At 46.2% G+C, this 23,872-nt stretch overlaps 1 protein-coding gene across 2 annotated transcripts in view; it reads left to right on the top strand.

Annotated features, from left to right (window-relative positions):
• The first annotated feature begins 4,257 nt into the window (after positions 1–4,257).
• PLEKHH2 (pleckstrin homology, MyTH4 and FERM domain containing H2) overlaps positions 4,258–23,872 on the top strand; it is a 165,360-nt gene continuing 145,745 nt past the window's right edge. Inside the window, exon 1 of one of the 2 annotated variants that reach the window (XM_040430338.1) lies at positions 4,258–4,652. The gene's annotated coding sequence lies outside the window, so the exon portion shown is untranslated. The remainder of the gene's footprint in view (positions 4,653–23,872) is intronic. The other variant, XM_040430337.1, reaches the window with a different exon arrangement.

Genomic DNA, 23,872 nt, shown 5'->3' with positions numbered 1-23,872 from the left:
GTATGTATACCGTATGATGGAGCCTGTATTACTGAGCCTGTGTGCTGTATGACTGTGTATGTATACCGTATGATGGAACCTGTATGACTGAGACTGTGTGCTGTATGACTGTGTATGTATACCGTATGATGGAGCCTGTATGACTGAGACTGTGTGCTGTATGACTGTGTATGTATACCGTATGATGGAGCCCTTATGACTGAGATTGTGTGCTGTATGACTGTATGTATACCGTATGATGGAGCCTGTGTGCTGTATGACTGTATGTATACCGTTTAATGGAGCCTGTATGACTGAGACTGTGCTGTATGACTGTGTATGTATACCGTATGATGGAGCCTGTATGACTGAGCCTGTGTGCTGTATGACTGTGTATGTATACCGTATAATGGAGCCTGTATGACTGAGACTGTGCTGTATGACTGTGTATGTATACCGTATGATGGAGCCTGTATGACTGAGACTGTGTGCTGTATGACTGTGTATGTATACCGTATGATGGAGCCTGTATGACTGAGACTGCGTGCTGTATGACTGTGTATGTATGTAGTGTCCCACTAGGTAGGGGTGGGCACTACACAAGGGTCTATTGGGTCACGTGTTACTCCTAAGGGACAGTAATATCATATTTAACCATGTATTTTAATGTATTTTCTATGTGCTTTTGTGTATTGTTTCCCCTGTGTCATGCATAGCAGGCCTATGAGGGTGTAGTTAGGCATCCTAGACACTAGAGGGAGATAGGGAGCCCCTAGTATAAATGTTCAGGCCCAGACAGGGAGGAGTTAGTCTGTAGTCAGGAGTCTGTGGAGACAGAAGTGAGAAGGCATCTTAGCCAGAGATATGCTGAGGGCCTCCTGACATGCAGCTAGATAGTCCAGGCTTCTAGTTGCCACCAGGAGGCTAGTGAAGGACCATAGCCTGCCTGAAGTATTATTGAGCCTATGATAGCACAAGAAGAATCCACCCCAGTAGAAGAGATGTTCCCCCTGGGAGAAACCTGCAGTACCCACAAGCCAAGCAGAGCCAGTGTTTCCGGCTAAGACAAGTAAGCTGATGGGCAGAGGAATCATTAAGTAAATGCAAGGATAAATACGGGAGGAGGATTGTTACCAAGAATAAAAGCCAGCATTGAGGTATCCGGGCCTTGGGATAAAAGCCAGACAGAAGTTCTAAGGAACAGTGTACACTATATCTGAGGAGAAGGTACAGCCTAGTCTGAGTGTGGATTATTATTACCCTCTGAGTATCTTGCAAAGATTATACCTGCCAGTATTGAAATTAGCCTGCTTGTGAAGCACTTGATGTAAGGGACTGTATTACCATCTTGTTGTACAAAGTTGGACTGTTCTCCAGTAAAGCAAAGCTTGGTTCACCATACCATCTGTGTACCTCACTTATTACCCCTATCAATCGGTGTGCCACCGTTACAGGCACTGGCGTCACGAATCTTAAAGGGACCTTGCCTCAGGCACATAAAACACCTGCAACATCCAGGGCAGGGCTGGGACAAGGTCCACCACCAACAGAGGCTGAGCTGCCCAAGTACGCCCCCCCCCCTCCCCTGCCGCCGCCATTTAGATATGTATGTTTGTTATTAATCATCATCCAGATCCCCCTCCCCTAAACAGTGCCATCCACAGATCCCCCTCCCCTAAATAGTGCCATCCACATATCTCCCTCCCCTAAACAGTGCCATCCACATATCTCCCTCCCCTAAACAGTGCCATCCACAGATCACCCTCCCCTAAATAGTGCCATCCACAGATCCCCCTAAACAGTGCCATCCACAGATCCCCCTCCCCATAGCAGTGCCATCCACAGATGCCCCTCCGCATAGCAGTGCCATCCACAGATGCCCCTCCGCATAGCAGTGCCATCCACAGATCCCCCTCCGCATAGCAGTGCCATCCACAGATCCCCCTCCCCATAGCAGTGCCATCCACAGATCCCCCTCCCCGACGCCCCCAGGAGTACATTTATAAACTAATCAGTAACTTTAACTTTAATCATTGCTAATCTCTTAACTTGGATATCTTACTCTGTCTTAGCTCCGGTAACAGCAGGCAGTGCGGGAGGGCGGCGCTCACTCACTAACGTCACGCGCCTGCGCCGCCTAGTGGGAGGAGCAGGCGCGTGACGTCAGTGAGTGAGCACCGCCCGCACGTACTTACTGCTGTTACCGGAGCTAAGACAAAGTAAGATATTCAAGTAAAGAGATCAGCAATGATTAAAGTTACTGATTAGTTTATAAATGTACTCGTGTGAGCGGCGTGGCCCTGTATATTCTAACCCCCAGGCAAGCGTCCCTGTCACCATGGGAACGCCTGGGGGTTAGAATATACCATCGGATCTTCTGACTCAGTGGCCTGCCTGCCGCCCAGAGGCTGGGGAGCTGGCCTGCGTCTGTGTCGGCCCGGCCCTGATCCAGGGCACCTCATCCACCACCAGGCCTGGTCCCTAAATACAGAGTGTGCCCCAGAGGACTCTTGTGCCAGCCTCTCCTTGACTGCTATACGCCTGCCCAGGGTTTTCCTACAGAACTGTGAGTAACCCTCGCTTGCCCATTAACCGTGACCTCAAAATCGCAATATCCTGCGGGTCTGGCGTGCTGCATGTATACCGTATGATGGAGCCTGTATTACTGAGCCTGTGTGCTGTATGACTGTGTATGTATACCGTATGATGGAGCCTGTATGCTGTATGACTGTGTATGCATATCGTATGATGGAGCCTGTATGACTGAGCCTGTATGTTTTATGACTGTGTATGCATATCGTATGATGGAGCCTGTATGACTGAGCCTGTGTGCTGTATGACTGTGTGTATACCGTATGATTGAGCCTGTATGTTTTATGACTGTGTATACCGTATGATGGAGCCTGTATGACTGAGCCTGTGTGCTGTATGACTGTATATACCCTATGATGGAGCCTGTATGACCAAGCCTGTGTGCTGTATTACAGTATACATAGTAATACCGCACACAGGCTTGGTCATACAGGCTCCATCATAGGGTATATACAGTCATACAGCATACAGGCTCCATCATACATTATACATAGTAATACAGCACGCAGGCTTGGTCATACAGGTTCCATCATACAGTATACATAGTATGATGGAGCCTGTATGACCAAGCCTGCGTGCTGTATTACTATGTATAATGTATGATGGAGCCTGTATGACTGAGTCTGTGTGTTTTATGACTGTGTATACCGTATGATTGAGCCTGTGTGCAGTATGACTGTGTATACCGTATGATGGAGCCTATATGACAGAGCCTGTGTGCTGTATGACTGTGTATACCGTATGATGGAGCCTGTATGACCGAGCCTGTGTGCTGTATGACTGTGTATACCGTATGATGGAGGCTGTATGACTGTATATACCCTATGATGGAGCCTGTATGACCAAGCTTGTGTGCTGTATTACTATGTATACTGTATGATGGAGTCTGTACTTATTTTGAGTTAAAAATACATTTTTCAATTGGTCTTTATTAAAAATATGGAACCCTTTTTTCTGTACAGAGCTGAGATGCTCTAGTAGCAGCCTGTGGATTTTCTGTCTTTTCCGTCAGTTGGGGAGCTGACGGGCTCCTTATCTCTGCTCTCTGACATTATAAACACTCATTATAGCTCAGTTCTTAAATTACTGATAAGAATGTTGCTTAAAGACTTTGTACATTAGGGATGAGCGAATTGACTTTGGATGAAACATCTGAAGTCGATTTGCATAAAACTTCGTTCTAATCCTGTACGGAGCAGGAGCTCTGTACAGTATTAAAATGTATTGGCTCCGATGAGCCGAAGTTATTGCTTCATAAAGTCTGAGACTTTGCGCAATCACTTCCTAAATTAATTTGTACTGTAAAAAAAAACATTTCCCGAACTCGGGTTCGGTTCCAAGTGGTACCTTTTTCGTGGATGCCTTTCTGAGAAACAGCCATTCAAAATGACCCCTTTGAATCATATGGGTGCTGTTGGTTCTTGAAAATGGACAAAATAGGACATGTCCTACTTTTTGACAGCTCATTAAAAACAAACGTCTGTGTGAATAGAAACATAGATCGCAATGGTATTTAAAAAAAAAAATTTACGTACCCTTGAACCCGCGAGGAAAAATCGAAATGAGATGCAAATATATTTAATCACCACCAGATGGCGCCATAGACAGCAAAAAGTTTTCCTTTCCCAGGACAAACTTTCAGAGCCTTTCTTTCTCCTGTTACATTGGGAAGTTGAATGCGTTTCGCTGCTGTACTTTCTGCCTCCCTGTCCTGCTGTCTGTTCTGTACAGAAGATCTTAATAGGGAAAATGTGTCCAGTGACAGCACTTTCTTTCCATGAAGATAAAGCCTGACTTCTGTCTAAATTCCACTTTGACAAGTTTTTTCCTTTTCTGCCGACATCCCCCCCCCCCCCCATCAGGCTGCTGTGATGCACCCCCCTTGCTAGTGTGTCTCAGGGGGAGGGCTTCCCATTAAAATGTGAATCACTAGGCTCCTTCTGTATCCCCTGCCTACTCCTTGCTGTGCTGCCTGCTTTCACTGGACACGTTTTTCAGCGCTGGACTCTTAGGATTTATTTTCTGGAGGATCCACAAGACACTGGGATTTGGCCGCTGCATTGTCTGAACCTCGCTCCCAGGTACATCATTTTTTTTAATATTACTTAAAATTTGCAAAGGTTCACTGGGGAGGTGCAATGGTAAAATGACATTTCTTCTGCAGGTCACCCTATTACCCCGCTTATTAATACTATGAGTGCGGTTAGGTTTTTTTTGTGGAATTATCGGCAACATTTTTGAGTAGCGCTCGCCCAGATGTAGTGGAGTTGAACCAAGGAAACGTATTGCAGGAAATATTCTGATATTAAAAAAACTAAAGGTTAATCACCTACTAAATCCCCCACCTTATGCTTTCGTGGTGCGATGACATGCCATACGTCCACGGGAACGCTGTGGTCACTGAGTGGTGGTGAGGTGAGCCTGTGCGGCCTGAGACCACTGAGGCTCCGATGGATGTACAGCATGTCGCCAGGAAAATAAACTGGGAGACCACTGGAGCGGCGGGGAATTTATCCCATGTATTCGATTTCATTCATTAAACTCTATGACAACTCCTTTAGGGTCCAGTCACACGTCCGTAAGTGTTTTGCGGATCCGCAAAACACGGACACCTGCAATGTGCGATACGCAATTTGCGGACCGCACATCACAGACACTATAATAGAAAATGCCTTTTCTGGTCCGCAATTGCGAACAAGAATAGGACATGTTCTATTTTTTTTAGGAACGGAATTGCGGATCCCGAAAAATCAGATGCGGATCCCGAAAATGCGGATTCGCATCCGTTCCAGCCCCATTGAAAGTAAATGGGTCCGCAAATTGCGGAACGAATGCGGACCCAAATTACGGACGTGTGAATGGACCCTTAAAGTCTTTAATATTGATGACTTGTCCTCAGGATAGGTCACCAATACCTGATCGATGGGGGTCTGACTCCCGCTATCAGCTGTTTAAGGGTCCGTTCACACGTCCGTGGTGTATTGCGGACCCGCAACACACCTGGCCGGCACGCCCTTTAGAAATGCCTATTCTTGTCCGCAGCTGAGGACAAGAATAGGACTTGTTCTATCTTTTGCGGAGCTGCGGATCGGAAGTTCGGGGCCGAAACCAGGAAGTTTGGGGCCGCGCTCCGCAAATGCGGAAGCGGATAGCACATAGTGTGCTCTCCGCTTTACGTCCGGGCCCATAGAGAATGAATGGGTCCGCACCCGTTCCCCAAAATTGCGGAACGGGTGCGGACCCTTTTGCGGACGTGTGAATGGGGCCTAAAGGGCGCCGCTGCCTCCTCTCGGCTCACCAAGCACAGCGTCGTCCATTGCATAGCGGCTGTGTTTGCTGTTCCTTGAATGGGACTGGGCTAAGCCTAAGGCTACACTGAGACATGTGTCGCGCGACTTCTTATCGCTGAAAAGTTGCGCAACATTTTTTGTAATCATAGTCAATGGTATCGCAAAGCAACATCCGACTTGGATGAACTTGTTGCGACTGTTGCGTGTTAGTCGCAGCCTAGTGAATATCGCACTGTGACTGCGCTATTTTTCCGTTGTCAAGAAGTCGTGTGACGCATGTCGCTGTGTAGCTGGACCTTAAGGTCTCTTTCACACAAGCCAGTTTTCCGTCAGGGTGCGATGCATGAAGCAAACGCACAGCACCCGCACTGAATGCTGACCCATTCATTTTAATGGGTCTGTGCACATGAGAGCGTTATTTTTCACGCATCATTTCTGCGTTCAGGGAAAAATCGCAGCCTGTTCTATATTCTGCGTTTTTCATGCAGCCCTGGTTCCATAGAAGGGAATGGGGCTTGCGTGAAAAACTGAATGCAATGAGTTTTTCACTGATGGTTGCTAGGAGATGTTGATTGTTATCCTTCAGTTTTTTTTCACACACGTGAAAAACGCATCAAAAACACTGAACGCAATATAGCACATAACTGAACAGAGCCTACAGACCCTATAGACTATAATGGGTGCCATAAGTTTCCATTCAGAGGAAGATTTTTGAAGTGGAGACAAGAGTTGTGTGGGGTCCGTAGGCTCCGTTTGGCTCATTTATGTGCCGACGCCATTCTTCTGTTCTTATAACGGAGGAGAAGAACGGAAAGGCTGAACGCCGACGTTAATTCAGCCTTAAATGTGTCCGATATCCATAACATACGGCAAAAGAAAGGACTTGTCTTATCTTTTGCGGTGCAGAGGCACAGACCCAAAAGCCGGCGGAAGTGCTTCGTAGGGCTTCTATAGGTTTTCCGTTCGTTGCCTCTGCTCGCACCGTGCCGTATCGTGCAGATTGCGGACCCATTCAAGTCCACTGCTCTTTGAGATGCGCAATACGGCAGGGACAGCCTACGTCGTGTGAACGAGCCCTTCGTGCAGACAAAAACAACAGTCCGCACCTCACTTCAATGGGGCCGCAAAAGTTGCGCACAGCACACTCTGTGCTGTCCGCATCCGTACTGTATGTCCTTTCTGCGGCACCTGCAACAAAAATAGAACATATCCTGATCTTGTCCATATTGCGGAAAAGGACAGTTCTATAGAAGGCAGGAAGTTCCGTTCCGCAAAACGCGGAACCTATACGGGAAGTATCCGTGTTTTGTGGACCGCAAAAAAGGCTACAGCCGTGTGCATAAGCCCTTAAAGGTCTAGCCTGTAGATACTCATGCTAGGATTTTGACCTACTCTACCTAGCTGGTATCCTGACTTAGGGCTCATGCACACGACCGTTGTAGTTTTGCAGTCCTTTTTTTCACGGATCCATTGTTCCGAATCTGAGTTTTTTCTTCTTCTCTGATTTAAGTCCTCTGCCGTTCCGTTATTGCACAAAACATATCCGTATGGTTTCCGTATTTGATCCGTTTTTTGCGGATCTTATACAGAAACAGTCTCTTGTTAATCACCAAACACATGGGCATAGCATTTCTACAATATGGATCCGCAAAATACGGTTGACATACGGATATGTTCCGTGTGCGTTCCGTATTTTTTGCGGACCCATTGACTTGAATGGGGCCTCGGACCGTGATTTGCAGACAATAAGGCTACATGCACACGACCGTGCCGTTTTTTGCGGTCCGCAAACCGCGAATCCACAAAAAACGGAAGCCGCCCGTGTGCCTTCCGCAATTTGCGGAATGGAACGGACGGCCCATTGTAAACATGCCTATTCTTGTCCGCAAAACGGACAAAAATAGGACATGCTATATTTTTTTTGCGGGGCCACGGAACCGTGCAACGGATGCGGACAGCACACGGAGTGCTGTCCGCATCTTTTGCGGCCCCATTGAAGTGAATGGGTCCGCATCCGAGCCGCAAAAACGGCAGCTCGGATGCGGACCCAAACAACGGCCGTGTGCATGATGCCTAATAGGACATGCACTACTTTTTTGCGGAACGGAAACGGAATGCACACGGAGTACCTTCCGTTGTTTTTGTGGACCCATTGAAGTGAATGGTTCCGCATACAGTCCGCAAAAAGAACGGAAGCGGAAAGAAAATATGTTCGTGTGCATGAGCCCTTACTATTACTAAACAGAGCTGTTGAAATTGAGGGGAGAATTGGTGCAGTTCATTATTATACCATAATTATTCATTATCTTATCGTAATCAATATTATTATTTTTTAGTATTACATATTACAAAACACTGGGAGTAATACTGATCTATGCTTATGGCTAGGGATGAGCGAAGTTCATATTTTGAAGTTCGTGTTCAGGTATATGCTGAATTGCGTTATGGATTCCTTTACCACGGACCATAACGCAATTCCATGACGAAGGGCATAACGGAATTCTAGGACGGAATGTATAACGGAATTCTAGGACGGAATGTATAACGGAATGCCTTTAGAGGCATAATAGAAGTCTATGGGCTGCATAACGGATCCGTCCGGTTTTCTCTAAGTCTACCTGCGCCCGTGTGCGGCTATCCTAAGGGTATGGCCACGTGTAGCGTAAATGCTGCGGATCCTCTAGAGCGGAATTGCATGGAAATAATCCATAGTATTTACAGAAGTGGATGAGAATCTAGAAATCTCATCCACACGAGGCGGAAAAAAAAACCAAAAAAAACTGCAGCATAAATGACTTGCGCTGCGGGTGTTCAGTCCACAGCATGTCAATATAGGCTTTGGGTTTTACCCACGGCTTTCAACATTTGCAGTACATGTAAGGACTCATGCACGCGACCGCGCTTTTCTTGCAGATCAGACGCGGACCCATTAATTCATATCAATGTGGCCGCAAAGCATGCGGACAGCTCACCTTGTACTATCCGCCTCTGCACGTGCGTTCCGCGGCCAGGCAAAAAATAAATAAAAATAAAACATGTCCTATATAGTACTTGTCCATTTTGCGGTCAAAGATGGGACATTTCTGCAGAAGTTTAATAAATAATAAATGGTGAAATACACTCGGCCGGGATCCGTATTTTACGGATTCGTGATTTGCAGACCGCAAAACACCTATGGCCGTGTGCATGAGCCCTAAATGTGATATTTTTGCAGGCGTCAGATTTCAGGACTCCCTGCATGTATCGCCCTATACACACATACACACATGTACAGTATATTACACACTCAGAATCAGTAACCAAATGAATTAATATATTACATGGAGCTAGAGGGGAAACTCTCGTCACCTTTGTCCCAGACATGCTTGGCTGCCGCTGGTCCATGGGGTATGGGAACCGTGCGTCTCCACGGTACAGACAACTGACGGTCTGCAGTGACATGAGAGCGTGGTGACATGACATGAACTATGGGTCTGTAAGTCTGACAACCACCATCATGCTGGACGACTGCTCCATCCAAAATGCATTGTCCAGTCACAGGTGAAACATCGGACCCTTAGTAATGTTACAGTGGTTATCCTCACCTGCCGTTGAATCAAGGGTGGACTGCTATTTGCAGCGGGCGCAGCTTGGGCACGAGGCGCACACGTTCGTGTGCATGAGCTTCACAAAGCTAGAACCAGCCCTGTACCTCACATGGATCCAGAGATCTCCTCATTCATTGCTCTGCTAGATTATCTTCAGGCTGGCACCTCAGGGGACATGTCCTTTCTGCTGCAGCTCTCTCCCTGTAACTGCCACAGCTTCTAACAGAACATATGGCTGGTGGCAGTTGAAGATTTAGGCCTATTGCACACGACCGTATGGCTTTTTCAGTGTTTTGCGGTCCGTTTTTCACGGATCCGTTGTTCCATTTTTTGTTTCCGTTGTGTTTCCGTTTTTCCGTATGGCATATACAGTATACAGTAATTACATAGATAAAATTGGGCTGGGCATAACATTTTCAATAGATGGTTCAGCAAAAAACGGAACGGAAACGGAAGACATACGGATTTCCGTATGTGTTCCGTTTTTTTTTTTTGCGGACCCATTGACTTGAATGGAGCCACGGAACGTGATTTGCGGGCAATAATAGGACATGTTCTATGTTAAAACGGAACGGAAATACGGAAACGGAATGCATACGGAGTACATTCAGTTTTTTTTGCGGAACCATTGAAATGAATGGTTCCGTATACGTACCGTATACGGAACGCAAAAAACGGCCAGTAAACGGAAAAAATAAAAACGGCCGTGTGCAGGAGGCCTTAAACTGAGTGGGTGCGACCAGCTCAGAGAGACGGACAAAAAAATATGGAAAAGAACAAACAGCAGGTGGCGCTATACAGATACATTTTATTGAATAGCTCTCTGGTTATACTAAGTATTTAATTACATGTCATTACAAAAGTATTCAGATCCAGGTGCTGCTTTGTAAAAGGTAGAATATGTTTCGTGACACAACTCCTTTAAAGGGCTTGTCCAGCTTTCAAACACTTTTGGACCTGTGGAGGACCTGCTCCCTGACGCTCGGGTTCGACTCCTTTGGTCCACCACGTTCCAGTCTCCGCTTGACAACTTCTGGACTGGACGGAGGTCACTTGTGCCGCTGCAGCCATAGAGCATATAGGGAATCGTTGGGATTGCACGTGTTCTACCTTGAAACGAGAGCCGGACATACAGTCGTGGCCAAAAGTTTTGAGAATGACACAAATATTAGTTTTCACAAAGTTTGCTGCTAAACTGCATTTAGATCTTTGTTTCAGTTGTTTCTGTGATATAGTGAAATATAATTACACGCACTTCATACGTTTCAAAGGCTTTTATCGACAATTACATGACATTTATGCAAAGAGTCAGTATTTGCAGTTGTTGGCCCTTCTTTTTCAGGACCTCTGCAATTCGACTGGGCATGCTCTCAATCAACTTCTGGGCCAATTCCTGACTGATAGCAACCCATTCTTTCATAATCACTTCTTGGAGTTTGTCAGAATTAGTGGGTTTTTGTTTGTCCACCCGCCTCTTGAGGATTGACCACAAGTTCTCAATGGGATTAAGATCTGGGGAGTTTCCAGGCCATGGACCCAAAATGTCAACGTTTTGGTCCCCGAGCCACTTAGTTATCACTTTTGCCTTATGGCACGGTGCTCCATCGTGCTGGAAAATGCATTGTTCTTCACCAAACTGTTGTTGGATTGTTGGAAGAAGTTGCTGTTGGAGGGTGTTTTGGTACCATTCTTTATTCATGGCTGTGTTTTTGGGCAAAATTGTGAGTGAGCCCAGTCCCTTGGATGAGAAGCAACCCCACACATGAATGGTCTCAGGATGCTTTACTGTTGGCATGACACAGGACTGATGGTAGCGCTCACCTTTTCTTCTCCGGACAAGCCTTTTTCCAGATGCCCCAAACAATCGGAAAGAGGCTTCATCGGAGAATATGACTTTGCCCCAGTCCTCAGCAGTCCATTCACCATACTTTCTGCAGAAGATCAATCTGTCCCTGATGGGTTTTTTTTGAGAGAAGTGGCTTCTTTGCTGGCCTTCTTGACACCAGGCCATCTTCCAAAAGTCTTCGCCTCACTGTGCGTGCAGATGCGCTCACACCTGCCTGCTGCCATTCCTGAGCAAGCTCTGCACTGGTGGCACTCCGATCCCGCAGCTGAATCCTCTTTAGGAGACGATCCTGGCGCTTGCTGGACTTTCTTGGAGGCCCTGAAGACTTCTTAACAAGAATTGAACCTCTTTCCTTGAAGTTCTTGATGATCCTATAAATTGTTGATTGGGGTGCAATCTTAGTAGCCACAATATCCTTGCCTGTGAAGCCATTTTTATGCAACGCAATGATGGCTGCACGCGTTTCTTTGCAGGTCACCATGGTTAACAATGGAAGAACAATGATTTCAAGCATCACCCTCCTTTTAACATGTCAAGTCTGCCATTTTAACCGAATCAGCCTGACATAATGATCTCCAGCCTTGTGCTCGTCAACATTCTCACCTGAGTTAACAAGACGATTACTGAAATGATCTCAGCAGGTCCTTTAATGACAGCAATGAAATGCAGTGGAAAGTTTTTTTTGGGATTAAGTTAATTTTCATGGCAAAGAAGGACTATGCAATTCATCTGATCACTCTTCATAACATTCTGGAGTATATGCAAATTGCTATTATAAAAACTTAAGCAGCAACTTTTCCAATTTCCAATATTTATCTAATTCTCAAAACTTTTGGCCACGACTGTACATTGTGCAGTGGTTAGCTGTCAGCCCAACATGTGTTCTGAATTGGGAGAGGGAAGTCAGCCACTGCCGGATCCTTCTTTTTCCCGACATCTGTCTTTGGAGGAAATTTGGAACACCCTCATACACATTAGATGGGTGACCACTGAAATTGGCGGCTTCGGCCAGGCAAGGCACTAACCTAATATGTACGGCCACCATATGATCCTACAGTACATCTAACTTATTAAAGCAGTTTTCTGGTTTTCCGATATTGATGACCGATCTATATCAGTTGCGGGAGTCAGACCCCTGCCGATCCACATTTCGAAGGGGTCGCAGTGCTACTTTCTCTTCAGTGTTTTCATGCCGGTAATGACAACTGCTCCATCCCGTTTAAGTGAATGGGACGAAACTGTTGTAATTATGCTGCGCTGCCATTGCAATGTTGACGTCTTGCAGGTAAACATTGGAGAGAAACTAGCGCTTGCATGAGCTCTGTTACCCTTCAAACTGTTGATCGGCAGGGCTGCTTGTCGTCGGCCCCCCGCCAATCTGATATTGATGATCTGTCCTGAAGATAGGTCATCAGTATCAGAAAACTGGACAACCTTTTTAACTATCTTCCTTAGGAAGGACAGAATAATAGGCTACATGCACACAACCGTATCAAATGGCGTATCCGCAAAATAGAAATATCTCCCATGTGCCTCCCACACTTTCCTCTGTCTCTATTATAGAAATGCATACTATTATTTGCAGGGGTGGACTGGCCATAGATCCTACAGGGAAATTTCCCAGGGGGCGCCCGAGCCCTCCTCACAGCCGCCGCCGGCTGGGTACATAATAATCTGATGCTCTCAGCGTTAAATAATCCTGGGAGCATCAAGTACATATGCACCGACCCGACAGCCACAGCTGAACTCAACTGTATCACCGTCGTCAGGACAGTGATGCAGTTGAATACTGCAGCGAGGGTGGTAGTATTTTGTGCTGCACTGCAGTATTTGGTTCTGCTGGGGCGGCACTTTGTGCTGCACTATGGTATTGCAGGCCCCGCCTACTTTTGTTACCCTGCCTTCTGTCAATTTAGACCCGTCTACAACGTGGGGCCACTTTTAGTTTCTTTTTCCAGGGCCACTTTAATTTGCCAGTCCACCCCTGCTTGTCTGCAAAATGGACAAGAATAGGACATGTACTATAATTTGCGGAACAGCCGCAAGGATGCGGACAGCACACTGATGATCTCCATGTCAAGGCCCATGTCACAAGACCGATTTTTCCGCACGGGTGCAATGCGTGACGTGAACGCATAGCACCCGCACTGAATCCTGACCCATTCATTTCAATGGGTATGTGCATATCAGCGTTTTTGTTTTTTTTCACGCATCAGTTCTGCGTTGCGTGAAAAACGCAGCATGTTCTATATTCTGCGCTTTCCACGCAGCCCTGGCCCCATAGAAGTGAATGGGGCTTCAGTGAAAAATGCATCCGGAAGCAAGTGCGGATGCAATGCGTTTTTCACTGATGGTTGCTAAGAGATGTTGTTTGTAAAACCTTCCGTTTTTTTATCACACGATCAAAAGGCATTGCACCCACGCGGAAAAAACTGAACGCAATCGCAGACAAAACTGACTGAACTTGCTTGCAAAATGGTGTGAGTTTCACTGAACGCATCCGGAGCCAATCCGTATCGTTTGTGTGAAAGAGACCTAAGGCCTCACTCACACGAACGTATTTTCTTTCAATGTCCGTTCCGTTTTTTTTTTTTGCAGACCGTATATGCAAGCATTAATTTCAATGGGGTCCACCAAAAAACTGAAGTTACTCCATGTGCATTCTGCTTCCGTATGTCCGTTCCGCAAACAAATAGAACATGTCCTATTGTCCGCATTATGGACCAGCTGTTCCGTTCCTCAAAATACGGCATGCACACGGAAGTCGTCCGTATTTTTTGAAGATCCGTTTTTGCGGAGCGCCCAACATACATACGGTCGTGTGCATGAGGCCTAAAAGAGAACGAAAAATAGCAGATGGTTCAGACTGGTAGAACTGGCCATCAAATACTTAACGGTACAAGGCGGATTTAGGTTTAGCGGCTCTGTGACTAATCGCGCGGCAGCTGTTTTCTCACTCTGGGTTCATTGACTCATTTACTCTAATTCACCATAAATTTGTCTTCCAAATCTCCAGCAGAATCATATGCTGTAACAACACCTGGCAACTGCAAGGATCTCCCAAGCCGCCTAATGGAAAATAACGAGCAGCAGTTCTCCGTTTTACAAGCCTTGACCGCAATGAAACAGCAGATTAAACAAGCTGTATACGTTTTTTTAGTTTTTTTTTAATTGCACGGCCAAATCCCGAGCCTTTGTTCATTATGAGGAATGTGACCCGCGTCGGCCGTTGTGAACTCATGGTTTTTATACGTATGGATATGTTGTTGTTGGATTTCACATATGTTTTCCTAAGGGATAATGTAAGCGTCTTATAGTCAGAGAGTTGTCGCTAAGACTGCGTTCACACAGCGATGACACCGGAGTTATACATATTTAAAGTGTCCCTGTACTTTTGAAAATTTTTGATAGGTCATAGTGATAGTCTTAAAAATGTTGATCCATTGGGGTCCAAGCGCCGAGACTGTCAATCATTAAGATGAGGGAAGAGAAGAGCTAACATACAGGGGCGGATGGGCCATAGACCCCACAGGGGGCCACCCAAGCCCTCCTCACTGCTGCTGACGGGGTACATAAAGATCTGATGTTCTCAGCATTAATTAATGTAGGAGCAGCAGGTGTCCTCCTGAATTCAACTGTATTGCTGTTCTCAGGACAATGATACAATTTCATACTAGGGCACGGGCAGCAGTATTTGGTGCTGCACTATGATATTTGCTTCTGCTGAGGCAGTATATTGTGCTGCACTATGATATTTGCTTCTGCTGAGGCAGTATATTGTGCTGCACTGTGGTATTTGCTTCTGCTGGGGCAGTATATTGTGCTGCACTGTGCTATTTGGTTCTGCTGAGGCAGTATATTGTGCTGCACTGTGTTATTTGGTTCTGCTGAGGCAGTATATTGTGCTGCACTATGGTATTTGGTTCTGCTGGGGCAGTATATTGTGCTGTACTGTGGTATTTGGTTCTGCTGAGGCAGTATATTGTGCTGCACTGTGGTATTTGGTTCTGCTGGGGCAGTATATTGTCCAGCACTGTGGTATTCGCTTCTGCTGAGGCGGTATATTGTGCAGCACTGTGGTATTTGCTTCTGCTGAGGCAGTATATTGTGCAGCACTGTGGTATTTGCTTCTGCTGAGGCAGTATATTGTGCTGCACTGTAGTATTCGCTTCTGCTGAGGCAGTATATTGTGCTGCACTGTGGTATTTGCTTCTGCTGAGGCAGTATATTGTGCTGCACTGTGGTATTTGCTTCTGCTGAGGCAGTATATTGTGCTGAAAAGAGAAAAGGGTCAAGTAGGAAAGGCAATGAAGCCCACCTAAACACTGCTCCAAAAATTGCAACTAGAAAAAAATGAGGGGGCAGTAAACTAGAATAAAACGTCACTTTTAATAATATAGGAGAATAAAAAGGCCCCTACAGACAGACAAACATGTAAGACGTACACAACCTCAGCCTGGTATCAGTGCGACACCACATGAGGCTAGGATATCAACGTTGGTGCTAGTGGTGGGCCAGGCAAAGACTGAACATAAAAGGACAGAGGGGGGTGTTAGTATGGTAAGAACACTAACCCTAATGACTCCCTACTTGTCCTAGTCCACCCTATTGATGTATCCAAAGGACGGGGTCCAAAAAGCCCCGCAAGGGGTGGCCCAGACAGGAGCTCTGATCCTACCCTGGAAGCCCTAATAAGGCCCTCACCAGTGATAAATAGACCATGTGTCCAATGGATAATTCAGAAATAGTTGTAGCACATTGATTAGGGTTAAAAAATGTCCCAACAAAAACCAATCAAAAATTGGAATAGAAAATACTCAAGTGTCCCGACGCGTTTCCTCGACAAAGGCCCCAAGATTCTTCAGGGGACACGGGGCGTAATGATGATTGCCCCAGCTGGCGTACAGCCCAACAGCTAGGGAATAACTTGTGTGGGAGCTACAGTCAGTATGTGGCTGAGCCTAAAACATAACAACAGAAGACAAAGAAAACCACCTAAGTATAATAACCAATAGGTCGCCACCAATCATCCAACATAGGACGATGGAGGACATAAACTTACTGTTTGGTGGCTGCGGTCAGCGTATGGCTGTGAACCCAAAAACAGGCAAGACCCAGGGTAGTGGTATCTGCAGGGGTAGATAGACCGGCAGCATATGGGGCTGTACCGCCCCATTATAAAGGCAGAGAGGCCAGGTGAGACGCATCTCAAGCGATCCACAACAGCTGACAAGGCGTCTGCTGATGACGTCAGAGGATGCGCCTCACACTCGCGATCACGTGATCGGGAAGGCCGAAACCACGTGGCCGCGCATGCGCACTGAGATCCTGCCCCATGCGTTTCATGGGGCCTAGGATTTTCAGGGATGATAAAGGTGGTTTAAGTACGTCCATCTACCGCAAACCCACTTCTACTAACTCCCTCCTTAGGTGGGACAGCTGTCATCCTGTCCCTCTTAAGAGAGGGATACCTACTGGACAATATTTGAGACTAAAACGCAATTGTTCAGAACCAACTGACTTTAAGTGCCAGGCCAGAGGCCTAAGGCCCCTTTCACACGGGCGAGATTTCCGCGCGGATGCCATGCGTGAGTTGCACGCATTGCACCCGCACTGAATCCGGACCCATTCATTTCTATGGGGCTGTGCACACGAGCGGTGATTTTCACGTATCACTTATGCGTTGTGTGAAAATCGCAGCATGCTCTATATTCTGCGTTTTTCACGCAACGCAGGCCCCATAGAAGTGAATGGGGTTGCGTGAAAATCGCAAGCATCCGCAAGCAAGTGCGGATGCGGTGCGATTTTCACGCATGGTTGCTAGATGACAGTCTATTCACTGTATTATTTTCCCTTATAACATGGTTATAAGGTAAAATAATAGCATTCTGAATACAGAATGCTTAGTAGGTGGTCAATTGAGGGTTAAAAAATAAATAAAAATTAACTAACCTTCTCCTCTTGTTCGCGTAGTTCCCGTTCTCTTCTTTACTTCTCAAAAGATGAACTATCGGCTAGGACCTGTGGTGACGTCAGATCACATGCTCCAATCACATGGTCCATCACCACGGTGATGTACCATGTGATTGGAGCATGTGATCTGACGTCACCAAAGGTCCTTTAGCCCACAGCTCATCATTTAAGAAGTAAAGAAGAGACCGGGAACTACGGGAACAAGAGGAGAAGGTGAGTTAATTTTTTTATTTTTTTTAACCCTCAATTGATCACCTACTATGCATTCTGTATTCAGAATGCTATTATTTTCTCTTATAACCATGTTATAAGGGAAAATAATAAAATCTACAGAACACCTAACCCAAGCCCGAACTTCTGTGAAGAAGTTCGGGTTTGGGTACCAAACATTCGTGATTTTTCTCACGCGAGTGCAAAACGCATTACAATGTTTTGCACTCGCGCGGAAAAATCGCGGATGTTCCCGCAACGCACCCGCACATTTTCCCGCAACGATCCGTCTGAAAGAGGCCTAAGGCCTAGGTTTCAGGAGAGGGGGTATCCGGATAGGACCCTCAGATTGGCCTATCAGAAAACAAAAGCACGCACACGGACAGAGTTACTCCACCCCACGACTAGGAGGGCACGTGAACAACAGGATATTGTCCGGGTAATAGGCACATTTGATGCTGCTGCATCTCAAGTTAGGAGGGTTCTGGCACGTCACTGGGACACCCTACTGATAGACCCAGACCTGGCGGAGGTTCTCAACCCCTCTGTCTCCCTGACCTTTAGGAGGGGCCACAATCTAAAGGATAGGTTGGTTCACAGCCACTTTACCCCTCCCGTGAGATCACGCACATGGTTGGACGTGCCCGTGACGGATTGCCATAGGTGCGGTCACTGTAGCTTCTGTAATAAAATGAAATAAAATGAGTCACTAGGTTTCAACGGTACTTGCGCTGCTGGTCTCCCGAAATGAAGTGGGTTCTTCACAAATGCAAAGTGTTAATATAGTTGGACCGCGCTGCTCCTTGTTCACACAAGGCGTTTTTCCAGGAATGCAGGTAATCACTTTCTCTGGCTCAAGACAGACACCCTTCAGTTGGATAGTGGTGTGCTTCAACCCAGATTAAAGCTCAGCAAATCTATGCTGGATCGTTAAAGGCTTTTCTGCAAGATGTCATAAATCACACAATAGTGAGAGTACCTCCGGCACAGTAAAAACTTTCCAACTGAAGGGTGTCTGTCTTGAGCCAGAGAAAGTGATTACCTGCATTCCTGGAAAAACGCCTTGTGTGAACACGGAGCAGCGCGGTCCCACTATATTAACACTGTAGCTTCTGTGGCTGCCTGTCACAGGGCAAAACGTTTACGGGCGAACCCAATGATACTGTCTACCATGTGCGGGACTTCATAAACTGCCGCACAACTGGCGTGGTCTACTTAATAACCTGCGTGTGTGGTTTACGCTACATCGGTAAGACCTTCAGGGAACTGCGCAAGCGCATGGGGGAGCACATTAGTGATATCCAAAATAACAGGGATACTCCCATACGTCATGTGCAGTCTTCTCATAATGGACGTGTTGCTTCCATCAGCTTCATGGCCATTGAACGTGTCAATAAACCCATTCGAGGTGGTGATTGGAACAGACACATTCTCCAAAGAGAATGTTGGTGGACGTTTACCCCTCATGGCCTTAATGAGCAATTGAACTTTGGTTGCTTTCTCGGATCATTATTGTTCCTGGCCGGTCCCGTGGCCTCTCTCCCTGTCAAATAAATCCCTTTAATTTTGGTCTACATTGAGGGACAATGGACACACACTGTCATGTCCCTCAGTAATATGTGAGAAGGATATTTGGGGTTATAGTCTTACTGGACCAGTGAGTAGTCTTCTCCCTCTTTATTCCTTTCTCCATATTTATTTAAGTTTATACTGGAGTTCTCCCTGTGGCCATGTCTTTATTAGAATGACCAATAGGGGGCGTTCCCAGTGTGATGCCATGCAAACCGGAGGAGGGGTTTTGCATGACATTATTGTGCCATAGCCAGACGGGCTACTAAATTGACATAACCCTGATTGGCCTGCCGTCTATTACCTGTCTGTAAATGCACCATTGCGCAAGTGCAGCTGGTTTTGGCTCCGATCACGTGACTGTCAGCATGACGCCGCCGCCCTCTGACGTCGGCGCTTCTCATCCGGTCACGTGATGCGGAAGTTTCCCGCAGCCGTGTGTTCCATCCTAGGCCTCATGAAACGCATGGGCCAGGATCTCAGTGCTCATGCGCGGCCACGTGGTTTCGGCCTTCCCGATCACGTGATCGCGAGTGTGAGGCGCATCCTCTGGCGTCATCAGCAGACGCCTTGTCAGCAGTTGTGGATCGCTTGAGATGCGTCTCACCTGGCCCCTCTGCCTTTATAATGGGGCGGTACAGCCCCATATGCTGCCGGTCTATCTACCCCTGCAGATACCACTACCCTGGGTCTTGCCAAACAGTAAGTTTATGTCCTCCATCGTCCTATGTTGGATGATTGGTGGCGACCTATTGGTTATTATACTTATGTGGTTTTCTTTGTCTTCTGTTGTTATGTTTTAGGCTCAGCCACATACTGACTGTAGCTCCCACACAAGTTATTCCCTAGCTGTTGGGCTGTACGCCAGCTGGGGCAATCATCATTACGCCCCGTGTCCACTGAAGAATCTTGGGGCCTTTGTCGAGGAAACGCGTCGGGACACTTGAGTATTTTCTATTCCAATTTTTGATTGGTTTTTGTTGGGACATTTTTTAACCCTAATCAATGTGCTACAACTATTTCTGAATTATCCATTGGACACATGGTCTATTTATCACTGGTGAGGGCCTTATTATGGCTTCCAGTGTAGGATCAGAGCTCCTGTCTGGGCCACCCCTGTCCTTTGGATACATCAATAGGGTGGACTAGGACAAGTAGGGAGTCATTAGGGTTAGTGTTCTTACCATACTAACACCCCCCTCTGTCCTTTTATGTTCAGTCTTTGCCTGGCCCACCACTAGCACCAACGTTGATATCCTAGCCTCATGTGGTGTCGCACTGATACCAGGCTGAGGTTGTGTACGTCTTACATGTTTGTCTGTCTGTAGGGGCCTTTTTATTCTCCTATATTATTAAAAGTGACGTTTTATTCTAGTTTACTGCCCCCTAGTTTTTCTAGTATTTTGTGCTGCACTGTGATATCTGGTTCCGCTGAGGCAGTATATTGTGCTGCACTATGGTATGTGGTTCTGCTGAGGCAGTATATTGTGCTGCACTATGGTATGTGGTTCTGCTGAGGCAGTATATTGTGCTGCACTATGGTATGTGGTTCTGCTGAGGCAGTATATTGTGCTGCACTATGGTATGTGGTTCTGCTGAGGCAGTATATTGTGCTGCACTATGGTATGTGGTTCTGCTGAGGCGGTATATTGTGCTGCACTATGGTATGTGGTTCTGCTGAGGCGGTACAGTATATTGTGCTGCACTATGGTATGTGGTTCTGCTGAGGCAGTATATTGTGCTGCACTATGGTATGTGGTTCTGCTGAGGCAGTACAGTATATTGTGCTGCACTATGGTATGTGGTTCTGCTGAGGCAGTATATTGTGCTGCACTATGGTATGTGGTTCTGCTGGGGCAGTATATTGTGCTGCACTATGGTATGTGGTTCTGCTGGGGCGGTATATTGTGCTGCACTATGGTATGTGGTTCTGCTGAGGCAGTATATTGTGCTGCACTATGGTATGTGGTTCTGCTGAGGCAGTATATTGTGCTGCACTATGGTATGTGGTTCTGCTGAGGCAGTATATTGTGCTGCACCATGGTATGTGGTTCTGCTGGGGCAGTATATTGTGCTGCACTATGGTATGTGGTTCTGCTGAGGCGGTATATTGTGCTGCACTGTGGTATTTGGTTCTACTGCGGTGATATTTTGTTCTGCACTACAGTATTGCTGGACGCGCCTACTCCTGGTATCCCTGCCTAGGACATGTACTATAATTTGTGGAACAGCCGCACAGATGCGGACAGCACACTGATGACGTCCATGTGCAATCTGCAAAAAAAAACTACGCAGACCAAAAAAATACATTTGTGTGACTGTAGCCTAAGGCCTCATGCACACAAACTTTTTTTCTTTCCGTGTCCGTTCCTTTTGTTTTTGCGGACCGTATACAAAACCATTCATTTCAATGGGTCAGCAAAAAAAACTGAAGTTACTCTGTGTGCATTCCATTTCCGTATGTCCGTTTCACAAAAGAATACAACATGTCCTATTATTGTCCGCATTACGGACCAGGATAGTACTGTTCTATAAGGGTCACAGGGCATCAGTATTCTAGTCCTGGGATATCCCTTTAAGGGGGCATTCACATGACTGCATTTTCAGTCCATGTGTGATCTGCGTTTTTTGCAGATCGCACATGGACCCATTCATTTCTGTGGAGCCACAAAAAATGTCCGCACCAGTGTAGCTGAGCCTCAGATTGTAGAACATGTCTTATTCATGTTCGTCTTGTGGGTAAGAATAGACATTTTTCCAATGGTGCTCGGGGAAAGTGCAGAGTGCACAAGGACCACATCCGTATTTTGCAGATCCACGATTTGCGGACTGCAAAATGGATATAATCATTTGAATTGCCCCTAAGTCAGAGCCCAGACCAGACCTCTAAATTAATTCATACCCTACGCCAGACTCCTAAATGACTAAGTCCCCAGATAAGACCTCTGAATGAATTCAGAACCCGAGACCAGACTCCTAAATCAGACCATAGACCCCAAAATTCATCCACACCCAGACCAGGCCCCTAAATTGATTTAAACCTCTAAATTAATCAAAATCCAGATTAGACCCCTAAGTCAGACCACAGTTCAGACTAAATCAGGTCCCGAAATGAATGAGACCCCAGATCTGAACCAAAAAAAAAAAGGCATCCCTCCTCACACCTGACTTCACTTGTCTCCAGCATCAATACTTTGTGTGCCGGGTCCTGAAGGCCTTTACCATCAGCCTCTTTAGGGTACTTTCACACTTGCGTTATTCTTTTCCAGCATTAAGTTCCGTCCTAGGGGCTCGATACCGGAAAAGTACTGATCTGTTTCACCCCCCATGCATTCTGAATAGAGAGAAATCCGTTCAGGATGCATCAGGATGTCTTCAGTTCAGTCTTTTTGCCTTTTCAGGACGGAGGTAATACCGCAGCATGCTGCCGTTTTATCTCTGTTCAAAATTCCGGAACACTTGCCGGAATGCCGGACCCGGCATTTTTTCCCATTGAAATGCATTAATGCCGAATCGGCCCCGAGTGTTCCGGCTAAACGGATCCGGCATTGCGGTCTGCGAATGCTCAGACTGCAAAAAATTTGAATAAATAAATAAATGCCGGATTCGTTTTTCCGGATGACACCAGAGATACGGATCCGGCATTTAAATGCATTTGTCATACGGATCAGAATCCTGATCCGTCTGACAAATACCATCAGTTTGCATGCGTTTTGATGGATCCGGCAGGCAGTTCCGGCGATGGAACTGCCTGCCGGAATCCTCTGCCGCAAGTGTGAAAGTACCCTTACAGTTTAGATATCACATCACAGCCATATTATCAAGGCACAGAGTGGCGGTATATTGTGGGCATTGTATAGAGGTATTTTTTGGCATTATCTGGCGGTATTGAGGTAAAAGGTTCATCTGGAGCTAAAAAAAAAATCCAACTCCTAGCAGTCGCAGTTCTTAAAGGACCCCCTTTCATCTATTGCTCCTAAATCACTAAACAGAAAAATAAAAAATTCCAAGTGCACTTTTCCTCATCCATAAGTGACCAGTGTATTCGTTCCCATCATTCAAAGGGAACAAATCCATAAATGTAACTTCAGCAACATCTGAAACCCGCTGATGTTCTGCTGCTTGGTCACCCTTCTCGAATGTCAAATTTAATTTGTTCCAAGTGGGAAGTACTGACTTCTTTGATTGGTTGGATTTGCCTCAGATGCAGGATCTATGTATTATTATTATTATTATTATTTATTATTATTAAAGCGCCATTCATTCCCTAGCGCTGTACATATGAGATGAGGTATACATACATAATACAGACAATTGCACTAATCATAAACAAGACGAGTTACAGACTGGTACAGAAGGAGAGAGGGCCCTGCCCGTGAGGGCTTACAATCTACATGGTATGGGAGAAGGACACAGTAGGTGCGGGTGAAGCTGTTCATGGCGGTATAGAGGCAGCAGGGTCACTGGTTGTAGGCTTGTCTGAAGAGGTGGGTTTTCAGGTTTCTTTTGAAGGATTCCACTGTAGGTGAGAGTCTGATATGTTGGGGTAGCAAGTTCCCGAGTGTTACATAGTATGTAACGGCCCTGTACTTTTTTTTCTAGTAAGGCCTCATGCACACGTCAGTGTTCGGTCAGTGATTTCCACCAGGTGTGGCTCTAATCACAGAAGCTGCTGGATTATAGCATTCCAAACACAGTTGTTGGTCTTTTCAATCTGTTTCCTTACAGCTGTTAGTCACATAATCTGAAAAAAAACCCTGCATTTATTAAGTAGAGATGAGCGAATCTATTCACAGATTCAGAGATTCGTTCCGAATCTCAGATTT

The sequence above is a fragment of the Bufo bufo genome, chromosome 4 (assembly GCF_905171765.1).
Source record: "Bufo bufo chromosome 4, aBufBuf1.1, whole genome shotgun sequence".
NCBI classification, from domain to species: Eukaryota; Metazoa; Chordata; class Amphibia; order Anura; family Bufonidae; genus Bufo; species Bufo bufo.
The sequence above is the reverse complement of the archived record's forward strand: the minus strand, read 5'-3'. Positions and strand labels throughout refer to the sequence as shown.